The following is a 12,169-nucleotide window of genomic DNA, read 5'->3' as shown; positions in this document are numbered from 1 at the left end:
TGAAGCAAGTGCCCGGTCTCGGATTTTCGGTTCCTTTCGGCTCACGGGATCTCTGCGTCCCAGCGGCGTATCGTAGCGCCGCCTCAGCCCCGGCGTTCCCGCCTTCGCTGGTCGCTCCCGCCACAGTTCCGCTCGCCTCCTCCCTCTAACGGCCGCTAGCTGGGGCCGGCGTCCGCGGCGTCGGTGACGTCGACGTGGGGGCGGGACTTCCTGCTTCGCGCGCTCTTAGGTCTCGAGACTCAGTCGGCCCCGCTGGGCTTGGGGGCGGCGGGCGGCAGCCGGTGGGCTGTGGGTGGCGTTTCCACCGGTCCGCGGCTATTGGGCGGCCCCGCTACCCTGAGAAAGCCCGTTCGCCGAAGTGGAGCGAGGCTTTTCACCGCCGCCGCCGCCCTCTCTGCCCTCCGAGCTCTCCCAGGATACCTCAGATTTCCCTGGAGTCGGGAGCTCGAGGGGCGCGCTCGGCCCTCCTTTTGCTGCTGCTCCTATTCAGCTTGCGCCGCGAGCGGCCGCCGGCCGGGCCAGCACCTCGCGTGTGGGACCGCCTCCCTTAGCCCCAATGCCCGTGCGAGAAGAGTTGAGTGGGTGCCCGTGGTTGGAGCTGTGCAGGTGTCCCCCGGTGGCAAGTGTGGCCACAGCACCGAGCGCTGTTAAGTTTTATGCGCGCACGTTGCAAGGACTGTGTGTGAGTCTGGTAGGTAACCTCTTTTTATGGGGACGCTGTGTTGTCCGTAGTGTTGGAATACACTCCTTTTCTTCACAACTGGCCCTTGAATTTTTTGTCGTTACTACTTTTCCTGTAAAGTAATTGGAGCGGGTGTCAGAAACGTAGGCTGTGAGACGTGTTCTGGAGCCAGTTAAGTGCACGTGAAACTCTGTGGAGCTTTTGTAAAACCTCTTTTTCTAAAAAGTTCATTTAAGTAATCTTTAAACCCAACGGTGGGGGGTGGGGGGTGGTGGAACTCACGACCCTGAGATCAAGAGTCCGCCCGGAGAGAAGCGTAGCATGCCCCCCCCCCCCCCCCGACTGAGCCCGCCAGGCGCCCCTTTATGGAGCTCTTTGATGCACCCCAGAAGGTGCCAGGTAGTAAACTGGCTACGTGTTGTGATACCTCCACTTTAATCTGAGATGAAAAAACTATGTTACCATTTTCTGTGACCCTGCAGACGAATTTAATAGCGATATTTGGCAGTCACTTCAGAGAGAACGTCTAGACTGTGTAAATGAATGCCGGGCTTAAATGGACACTGTGATAAACCCTTGCAGTCCAGCTTCTGTCTGTAATAAATGGGCACCTAGCTTTTAAAAATGCCCATTGCTACGTATGTTTAGAGCCTTAAGTTACGTTATTATGAAGCTGTTTCAGTAAAAGCTCAAAGATGTCTAGGATGGCAAGAAACTTGTTCTTAATCTCTTATATATACTATACTTGAAAGTGTTTAGATCGAGCACAAAATGCGGAGTTTTAAAACTGAGTAGGTTGTTAAAGCAGTGCTTCTGTTACCAAGCAACATCTCTGTAAACAAGTCTAATATTCAACTAGAATATAATTAAATGTATCTATCCTACAATTATTTGGATTCAGAATTCTGTAAATTCATGGGTTTAGCCTGTAGGTGGTTACAGTTAATACACACCTTCTTTACTGAGGTTTGATTTCAAACTCATTTTGTGTGGAATCACTAGAATGATTTGAATTTCGGTGTCCTACAGGACTCTCCAGAGAGTTGCAAATGGATTTGAGTTATCCTTTGGTTATTTAGAACAGTTTATGCCTGGTATTTCCTTTCTTTTGAATACTTTCTAACCAGATGAAGGGTGCAGGTTATATTCAGAATTTTTTTTTTTTTTAAATAGGATAATACCAACTTAGGGTTACATAGAGTATTGGGAGATTGAAACAATATCCACAAGTGGTTTTTAAGCCTTGGTTGAGCCAATAACCTCAGTCTTTCTCCACCCACTGAACCCTTAATGATATAATTTGTAGGACTGTATGCAGGTAGTATACACAGCACTTTTTCATGACTTTTTTTTGAGTGTTGTAACCTTTTAAGTATGTAAGGAAGGAGGGGAGAACGTTTGAGACACTATGAGACTGAGTGACTTCTTTGAAATCAAACTATTGGTAATGGGAATTGGAACTTGAAGTTTAACGTTCTCTACATCATGTCCTTTCTGCATTACAAAATATTTTGACTTAATTTTAGTCTCCTCCCCCCTTTTCTTTTCCACATGCTGATGTTGAAGTAATGGAATATTCAAGTGTCGGACAAGACAAGCAGAGAAGAAAAATCCAGAATGACTCACGTTGTATGATAAAATCCTTAGTAAGCATAAGTCTGAATTTTGTCATGGGAAGTTCTAATTCCAGAAGCTTAGAAGAATGAAATATTAACAAAATGATTAGTTAATTGTCAGAATTCTTTGTGTGTGTTTTTTCTAGGTACTGTCTCTGCCTAAAGTAAATGGGTTTTATTTTAACTTTGTCATACATAATGTATTAGGCTCAGTAATTAAATTTTGTCAGATTGTCTAATCTGTATGTACTTTTAGGGAATGTGTATATGTATCTGTAAAAAAAAATTCCCAAAGTGCTCTTTCCTACTGACTAAATTTCCCATTTCTTAATTTGAACTCTTTAAAATACATCTCAGTCTGCCTTTTCACAGACTTTTCACGTCATGTTCTTTATAGAAAAGCTATGCTATGTCAAGAATGGTTTCCTTACTTATCATCTAGACCTACTATGTGCTTTTTCCCTCCCTTCCTAGTCTTCATGTCTTTTTGCTTACCTAACCTGATTTCTTTCCTTCTTTCCCATACAATTCAACTCCACCATAATCTTTGGAGGGGAGGAAAAGTTCTCTCTCTCTTAGAGTCTCTCACTGTCCTAAGAATTAAATGGACATAAAACATTAACAGAGAAAAGCATACAAGTTAAAATTTTTTTTTACATTTACTTGGGGGCCTTCACAGGAGAATGAAGACTTGATGTGACCAGAGCAGAAAGCTTTTATGGGGTTTGTGTTTAGAGTAGTAAATTGTGGAGAAGTGACTAGGGAGGTAAAGGTTAGTTTAATAAGGCTTATTTGTACAGATTTCTCAGCTTTTTAAATTTAAATTAAAATTTTTTTTAAACATTTGTTTATTTTTGAGAGACAGAGAGCAAGTGGGGGAGGGACAGAGAGAGTAGGAGACACAGATTCCAAAGTAGTCTCCAGGCTCTGAGCAAGCTGTCAGCACAGAGCCCGAAGCAGTGTTCAAACCCACAAACTGTGACATCATGACCTGAGCCGAAGTCAGACACTGAACCCACTGAGCCACCCAGGTGCTCCCAGATTTCCCAGCTTTGATGGTTGATAAGAATGTCTTCTTTATTCCTAGTACAGGGAGGGCACCTTTCACATGGGATTTTTATCTTCTGTTTTCAGAAAGAAAAAGGAGGGGCAGAGTGCCCCCTTTGCACCTGCCATTTCTCAAGTACCTGTAAATCATAATAATGAATACACTGAAATGGCATCTTTGGGGTAACATGTTCTGAACTTCATCTCTGAAATCCTATAGGGTATTTCCATTAGTCATACTCATCTGATCCTTTTACTTCATATTGTAGTTTATCATTTCTGTTTATGCCTCACCTTCCTAACTAGATTGTAAGCTCCGTAAGAGCAGGACACCAGATTTCATTTTTTTTTTTTTTTAATGTTTTATTTATTTCTAGGAGAGAGAGAGAGAGAGAGAGAGAGAGAGAGCACGAGCAGGAGAGGGCCAGAGAGAGAGGGAGTCACAGACTCTGAAACAGGCTCCAGGCTCCGAGCTGGCAGCCAGCACAGAGCCCGACGCGGGGCTCGAACCCACGAACCGCGAGATCATGACCCAAGCGAAAGTCGGACGCTTAACCGACTAAGCCACCCAGGCGCCCCAGGACACCAGATTTCAATGAGCTGTATCCTTAGTCTCTTACATAGAAGTTGCTGAATAAATGTTTCTTAGAGAAATGTGCATTTCTACTTTTTTCTGCCTCTCAGTGTAGTAGAAGTAAAAGACATTCTTTGCAAGAGTAACTGAGGGAGGAAGGGCAGCTGTGAACCAGAAGAAAGGGGATTAAAGAGGGAATTCATTGGAATTGGAAGGAAAGATTCTATTCCTAGAAAGTGTGATATTTGAGAATTTCCCATGACAGTATCAGCAGTAAGGACTCCCTCAGGAATGCTCGCACTGCTCTCAAATGGGCTCGGGAGTTTGGTCAGTTTCCTGGTTCTTCCTTGGTAGAATCTTAATTTTAAAAGCACTTCCTCCCCCCAGCTCTCTTCTCCCTCCCTCTCCCTTGTATAATCTCTCTCTCTGTACGCCCCCCCCCCCCCCCATTTTATCCACTTCCATTGTACTTTTCCTCTGGTCAAGACTTATCATAAGTTAGCAGTTCTGTGAAGTTTTATTAAATTTTTCCATTGGGGCTGCCTCTGTGGGTCATGGAGAGATCACAGGCTATGTAGTCAAGCTATTTTTTTTTTCGTCGTTTGACTGAGATGTAATCAAGTAGGAAAGAAATTAAGAAAATCAGGAAGTGCCCAGTTACTTGTTTTCTGTATATTGTAACTTCAGATTGCTTTTGGATATTAAAAATTTTTATTAATGTTTTTTATTTATTTTTGAGAGAGAGAGAGAGAGTGAGTGAGCGGAGGAAGAGTAGAGAGAAAGGGACACACAGAATCTGAAGCAGGCTCCAGGCTCTGGGCTTGAACCCATAAATCGTGAGGTCATGACCTGAGCCAAAGTCTGATGCTTAACCAATTGAGTCAGCGAGGTGCCCCAACTTTTGGATATTTTAATCCAAAATGAGTTCTATCATAGAGTTGAGAGGAACCAAAAGTATCCATTTATTTTAAGAATGTGCCTAGCACTCTCAAAATAGGTCTTTAAATAAATTCTAGGTAATTTTTATAGTCTTGTTGTAAGTCCTGTATCTGATCCTTATGACAAACAGTTAACTGTATTTAAAGGTTTGTTTTTTTTTTTTTTAAATATTTTTATTTATTTCTAGGAGAGAGAGAGAGAGAGAGAGACAGAGCGATCAGGGGAGGGTCAGAGAGAGAGGGAGACACAGACTCTGAAATAGGCTCCAGGCTCTGAGCTGGCAGTCAGCACAAAGCCTGACGCGGGGCTCGAACCCACGAACCGCGAGATCATGACCTAAGCGAAAGTCGGACGCTTAACCAACTAAGCCACCCAGGCGCCCCTAAAGGTTTAAAAAGGCAGAGTTTCATAGTACTTTTATAAATTTTGGCTTGATTCATTTGTTTCTTAATAAGCTTGCTGTCCTAGCTTCTGAGTTGTTGCCCAGTAACACAGTCGCGAGATAACATAGCAACCACTGAAAACATTAGCAATGGACTATAGGGATTTTCCTGATAAAGTTGCAGTGCTTGTCTTTAGTGTTCACATTCAATATGTTTTTCTCATCTGAATCTCATTTTGGTTTAAGGCAGACACTTGAGGTTTGTTAAACTTAAAAGGCATAGAATATAATTATATATTTTTGGAGTGCTGACGTTATAACATGCACATTATTTTTCACATACAGGTGTGTGATATATATTGATTTATGTTGTATATGAGGATATGTGAAAAGACTGGTTCCATTAAAGAGGAATTTATTTGGGGTAGAAAAGCTATTAAGTAATAATTAACATCAGACTTCTCTACAGCTGATATAGCCAGCAAGAGATGGGGTAGATGTAGTTGTACTAGTTCTTCTCCAAATAATATTTTTGTTACTTCTGGAGGTTCACGGGAGGCTTCGATCAGTGAGCATGAATAGGCATTATGATTTTGTGGGAAGAGAACTGTGATTCAGGAGAGGAGGACTTGACTGAGTTAGTCATTTAACCTTTCTTGGCGTTTTTTCTTTTTTGAAAAAATAATTCTTGAAGTTTCTTTCCAAAGTTGTATGTTTACATTTTTTTTTGTTTGTTTACAATTTAAAGTACACTTTATTTCTCCTGTTAATTGGTTTAGTCAATTTTTGAGTGCCTTTTGTGGGTCTTGCACTATACTGGGTACTGGGGAGATTGTGAATAAGACATAGTGCCAAGTCTGAAGTAGTGCCTGGTGGAAGAAATGAATAAAATGAATAGTTGTTTGTAAGTCATGTATAGTTTTTTGTAATATAACATGGGAAGTGCTATAAAGATAAATAAGGGTATATTTTGGAGTGTAGGAAGGACATCTGAGTTAGACCTGCAGAAAAAATACATTATAATTGAAGAAATGCCAGATTAGAATTATGTAAATGTAATCTGAGAGTATACAGAGAAGTATTAAACCTAGTCTGGAGGTAATTAATCAGTCAGTTAGAACTGGGGAGAAGGTTCTGAATTGGAGAGACTCAAAAGTCCTTAGCAATAGTGGTAGGTCAGATCTTGGGTGTAGATGGGATTCCTAGGGAGAGTGTGTGGAATCAGAAGTGAATATTTGCATGTAATGGGCAGGTGGTAAAAGAGAGTAAGGAGGTAAACCACAGAAGAGTAGAATCTTGGAAGCCAACCATGGTAGGAATGCTTATCACATTTAGTTCATTGATTGTTTGCAAGTTGTTTGTCAAGAAACATTGTATAGCACTATAAATATAAATCCATCTGTACAAAGATGCTCTCTACAAAGATCTGAAATTGCAAATGGGGATAGATCAAGTCTTTGGTTAGCGTCATAACATAGAGAAAAAGTATATAGTTGACCTTTGAACAACATGGGAGTTGGGGGTCTTCCAAAAATCTCACTGTGATTTTAATTTCTATTTCCCTAAATACAAATGATGTTGTTTTCCCTGTTTACTAGCCTTTTATTTTTTTAAATTTTATTATTTTAAAAATTATTGTTATTTTGAGAGAGGCAAGGAGAATGTGAGCAGGGGAGGGGCAGAGAGAGAGAGAGAGGGAATCCCAGCAGGAGAGAAAGAGAGAGAGAGAATCCTAGCAGGCTCCATGAGGTCACTGCACAGAGCCCAACATGGGGCTTGAACCCATGAAACAGTGAGATCATGACCTGAGCTGAAGTTGGACACTTAACTGGAGCCACCCAGGCAATTAGCCTTTCAGAAGTCATCTTTGGTGGAATGTGTGGTCAAATCTTTTGCCCATTTTTTAGCTGGGTTTTTTTTGTCTTACTCAGTTGTAAAAATTCTTTATATATTCTGGATTAAAGTCTTCTATTACAGACGTATTTACAAAGATTTTCTCCTAATCTGTGGCTTACTTTTTCTTATATTTGTGTCTTTGGAGTACAAAGTTTTTAAATGAAGCCTAGCTTATAATTTTTTCCTTTTATAGTTTATAAATAAAAAAGTGTTTTTTTTTTTTTTTTAGCCTCTTGGTGCTTACCACAGGCTGTGTTCCTACACTGTACAGAAAGAGGAGGCAGAGTAAATCCACCCATATACACTCCAGCCCAGGTGTTTTGCCTGGTCTGTATTCTGAATGGGGAGACATGGAGAAAAAGAAAAAGTTTTTTTTTATGTTTATTTTTGAGAGAGACAGACAGAGCCCAAGTAGGGGAGGAGTAGAGAGAGGGAAACACAGAATCTGAAGCAGGTTCCAGACTCTGAGCTGTCAACACAGAGCCTTATGCGGGACTCAAACCCACAACCAGCGAGATCATGACCTGAGCCGAAGTCAGAGGCTCAACCGACTGAGCCACCCAGGCACCCCTGTCGTTTATAATTTTGATGATATATTTAAGAACTTTTTGCCTGATCCAAGATCACAAAGATTTTCTTTCTCCTCTGTTTACCTTTAGATCCTTCATTTAGTTCCGGAATCCATTTTGAATTAACATTTGTATATGGTGTAAGTTATTACATTTTTTTTAATACCAAGTGGATGCCAAGATGGCATCTTTTGTTAAAAAGGCTATTCTTTCCCCCTTGAATTATATTGGCACCTCTGTAAAAAATCAGTTGCTTATAACATACTTATTTCTAGAGTCTCAATTATGTTCTATTCATCTATATTTTTATCTTGACTACCACACTGTCTTAATTACTGTAGTATTACAATGAGTGTCAAAATGGGTAGTGTTGGGGTACCTGACTGGCTCAGTGGAGCATGAGACTCTTGATCTCAGTGTTGTGAGTTTGAGCCCATGTTGGATAGAGAGTGTACTTAAGTAAAAGAAATAATTCAGGAGCACCTGGGTGGCTCAGGTGTTAAGTAGCTGGTTTTGGCTCATTTCATGATCTCACAGTTCGTGGGTTTGAGCCCCGTGTCAGGCTCTGTGCTGATAGCTCAGAGCCTGGAGTGTGCTTCGGATTCTTATGTTGCCCTCTCTCTCTGCCGTTCTCCTACTTGCACTCTGTCTCTCTCTCTCAAAAAAAAAAAAAAAAAAAAGAAAAAAAAGTAAATTTTTTTAAGAAAAAAATAAAAATTCAAAGAAAAAACCAAAATGAGTAGTATAAAGCCTCCCAACTTATTTCAAAGTGGTTATAGGTTCTTCCCATTTACATATAAAATTTAGGATCCACTTGTCTATTTCTACAAAAAACATTTGCTATGATTTGATCAGATTTGCACTAAATCCATATGTCAATGTGGGAAGAATTTTTAACTTAAGAGTCTTCAAATCCATGAATATGTGATATCTTTCCATTATTTACTAATTTCTCTCAAAAAATTTTTGTTTTTAGTTTTCAGTATTTAAACCATGCACTTTCATTAAATTTATTCTGAAGAATTTGGAATATTTGATATTAGGAAGAGAATTTTCATAATTTGATCCATTGTTATTATATAGAAATGCACTTAAATTTTTTAATGTTTCTGGATATATGATCATGTCTGATAAGATCAGATTTTTCCAATCTGAATGTTAATACTTTCTGTTAATAACTTTTTGCTTTGCTGGGGTTCCTGGGTGACTCAGTCAGTTGAGCCTCTGACTTCAACTCAGGTCATGATGGGTTTTTTTTTTTTTTTAATGTTTATTTATTTTTGAGAGACAGAGAGAGACAGAGCATGAGGAGGGTTGTAGAGAGAGGAAGAACCAAAGCAGGCTCCAGGCTCCAAGCTGTCAGCACAGAGCCTGACATGGAATGCAAACTCATGAACCATAAGAACTCAGGTTATGATCTTGCGGTTCATAGGTTTAATCCCCGCATCAGGCTCTGTGCTACAACTCAGAACCTGGAGCCTGCTTTGGATTCTGTGTCCCCTCTCTCTCTGCCTCTCCCCCATTACTTGGGCGCTCTCTCTCTCAAAAATCAATATTAATAAAATTAAAAAAATAATTTTTTGCTTTGTTGTATGGGCTAGATCCTTCAGTAAGGTATTGAATAGAAGCATTGAGAGTGCATTGTATTGCTCCTGGTCTTCAGGAGAAAGTTTGTAGATTTTCACTATTAAGTGTAATATTAGCTGTAGATGTCCTTTTTAGATTGAGGAAGTTCCCTTTTGTTCCTAGTTTGTTGAGTTTTGAATCATGAATGGGTGTTGGATTTTGTCAGATTTTTCCTTCTGCATCCAATGAGATGATCATATAGATTTTGTCCTTTATTCTTTTAATATGGTATATTACATTAATTAATTTTCAGAGGTTAACTCAATCCTGTATTCCTGGAATTAGTTTCACTTAGTCATGCTGTATAATTTTGTATATGTTGTTAAATTTGGTTTTCCTAAATTCTGTTAAGGAATTTTGTGTTTTTATTCATTAAGAATATTAGTCTATTGCTTTCTTGTGGTGCCTTTGTCCAACTTTGTTATCAGGGCAACACTGGCCTCGTTGAAGGAGTTGCATGATGTTTCCCTCTCTATTTTGTTTTGAAATAGTTTCCAAAGGACTGCTATTACTTCTGTACTATTTGATAGCATTCACCAGTGAAGCTGTATGGGCCTGGGCTTTTCTTTGTGGGAAGATTTTTAATTACTAATTCAGTTTCCTCACTTGTGTTAGTTCCATTTGGATCTTGTTTCTTTTCGAGTTTGATAACTTGTGTATTTTTAGAAATTAGTCCATTTCATATTGTTTAACTTGATATAAATTCCATATTTTTAAAATAGTCTTTTAAAATACTATAACATTGGTAATGATCTGTCATTCTTTATTTTGCTAATTTATATCTTTTCTCTGTTTTCTGATAAATCTAGCCTAAGTATGTCAATTTTGTTGATTTTTTAAAAAAAGGTTTATTTATTTTTGAGATAGAGAGTGTGTATGTGCAGGAGCAAGCAGGGGAGAGTGAGAGTGAGGAAATCCGAGCAGGCTCCGCTGTCAGCACAGAGTCTGACATGGAGCTCAAACCCAGGAATGAGATCGTGACCTGAGCACAAATCAAGAGTCAGACACTTAACTGACTGAGCCACCCAGGTGCCCCCATTTTTTTAATCTTTTTTTAAAGAACTAACTTTTGGGGCATTTGGGTGGCTCAGTTGGCTAAGCAACTGACTTTGGCTCAGGCCATGATCTCGTGGTTTGTGGGATCAAGCCCTGCTTCAGGCTCTGCGCTGACAGCCCAGAACCTGGAGCCTGCATCAGATTCTGTCTCTCTCTGTCTCAAATAAATAAACATTATTTTTTTTTAAAGAACCAGCTTTTTATTTAATTGATTATTTTTCTATTTTTTCTATTTTCTGTTTCATTGATTTCTACTCTAACATTTCCCCCCCTTTCTTCTGCTTGCTTTAAGCTTAGTGTACTTCCCTAACCCAAACCCAATACTTGTTGCCTAAGGTAGAAGCTTAGATTATTGACTTGTGACCTTTTTTCTTTTCTGATGGATGTTTAAAGCTATACATTTCCCTCTGAGCACTGCTTTAACTACATTCCATGCATGTTGATACGCTGTTTTTGATTTTTTTTAAATAAACTTTTAAAAAATGTTTTTATTTCTGAGAGAGAGAGACAGTGTGAGCAGGGGAGGGTCAGAGAGAGAGGGGGGTTAAAGAATCTGAAGCAGGCTTCAGGCCCCGAACTAGCTGTCAGCACAGAGCCTGGCGCGGGACTCGAGCCCATGAACCGTGAGATTATGACCTGAGCCAAAGTCAGACGCTTAACCAACTGAGCCACCCAGGTGCCCCTGCTGTTTTTGTTTTCATTCAATTCAAATATGTTTAAATTTTTCTTGTGATTTATTTGACCTATGGATTATTTAGAAATTTGCTGTTGAATTATCAGTATTTCAGAGTATTCCCAGCTTTTTCTCTGTTGTGGATCTTTGATTCTGTTGTGGTCAAATAATGTATTTTTCATGATTTCAGTATTTTTAAATTCACTGAGACTTCTTTTGTGGCCCAGCATATGGTTTATTGGAATGTTTTATGTGCGTTTGAAAAGAATATGTATTCTGCAGTTTAGAGGTGGAACGTTGTGTCAGTTATATCAAATTCATTCGATAGTGTTTGTCAAGCTATATCCTTGCAGATTTTCTATCTTGTTTTATCAATCATTGTACTCTGCGACTATTTTTGTTGTTTTGTCTTTCTCTTTTTGATTTTCTTTTTTTGCTTCCATGTGTTTTGGGGTTTTATTGTTAGTTGTGTATAATTATTATGTCTTCCTGATGCAGTGACTGTTTTATCATTAAGAACTAACCTTCTTTGTCTTAGTAATGTTTCTTGTTTTAAATTTTATTTTGTCTTTTTAATTCTATAGCTACTCTAGTTTTCTTAGGGTTCTGTTTGCTTAGTATATTATTTTTCTATCCTTTAATTTTAACATTTTTATGTCTTTGAATCTAATATATATCTCTTAAAGGTAGCATACTTTTGGGTCTTGTTTTTTGTTTTTATTTAAATTCAGTCTTACATTCTCTGCCTTTTGAATTTGGTATCTAGTCCATTCACATTTAATATAATTGTTGATTTTATTGGGTTTACGTCTGCTATTTTGTTATTTTCTGTTTGTCTTATGCTCCTCCTTCTTTTCCTCCTTTACTGACTTTGTATTAGTTTTTAGTGAACCATTTTACTTCTTCTGTTAATTTCTTTCAATGTTATTTTCATATTGGTTGCTCTAGGGATAATAATATACATTTTAACTTATTATAGTCTCCTTCAAAATGATACTAAATTAATTCTGGTAAATTATGGAAACTTCAGTGTATCTCTTTTCCCTCTTTGTTGTTCTATTATTATCATACATATTATAGTTATACATATTACACCCAGCCAAATACTA

The 12,169-nt window shown here is 38.9% G+C and overlaps 1 protein-coding gene and 1 non-coding gene across 7 annotated transcripts in view; both read left to right on the top strand.

Annotated features, from left to right (window-relative positions):
• Nucleotides 1-239: 239 nt before the first annotated feature.
• The window catches only part of CEP83 (centrosomal protein 83), a 152,023-nt gene continuing 140,093 nt past the window's right edge, over nucleotides 240-12,169 (top strand). For all 6 annotated transcript variants that reach the window (XR_005529160.1, XR_005529159.1, XM_039236629.1 and 3 more), the window contains exon 1: nucleotides 240-691. The gene's annotated coding sequence lies outside the window, so the exon portion shown is untranslated. The remainder of the gene's footprint in view (nucleotides 692-12,169) is intronic.
• LOC120234683 lies at nucleotides 7,364-7,490 on the top strand. Its single transcript, XR_005529164.1, has one exon. It is a non-coding gene; the product is annotated as a small nucleolar RNA SNORA51 (small nucleolar RNA).

Source organism: Hyaena hyaena, unplaced genomic scaffold (genome assembly GCF_003009895.1).
Source record: "Hyaena hyaena isolate Hyena2069 unplaced genomic scaffold, ASM300989v1 scaffold_113, whole genome shotgun sequence".
Lineage (NCBI taxonomy): Eukaryota > Metazoa > Chordata > Mammalia > Carnivora > Hyaenidae > Hyaena > Hyaena hyaena.
Note: the sequence above shows the minus strand (reverse complement) of the source record. Positions and strands in the feature narration are given on the sequence as shown.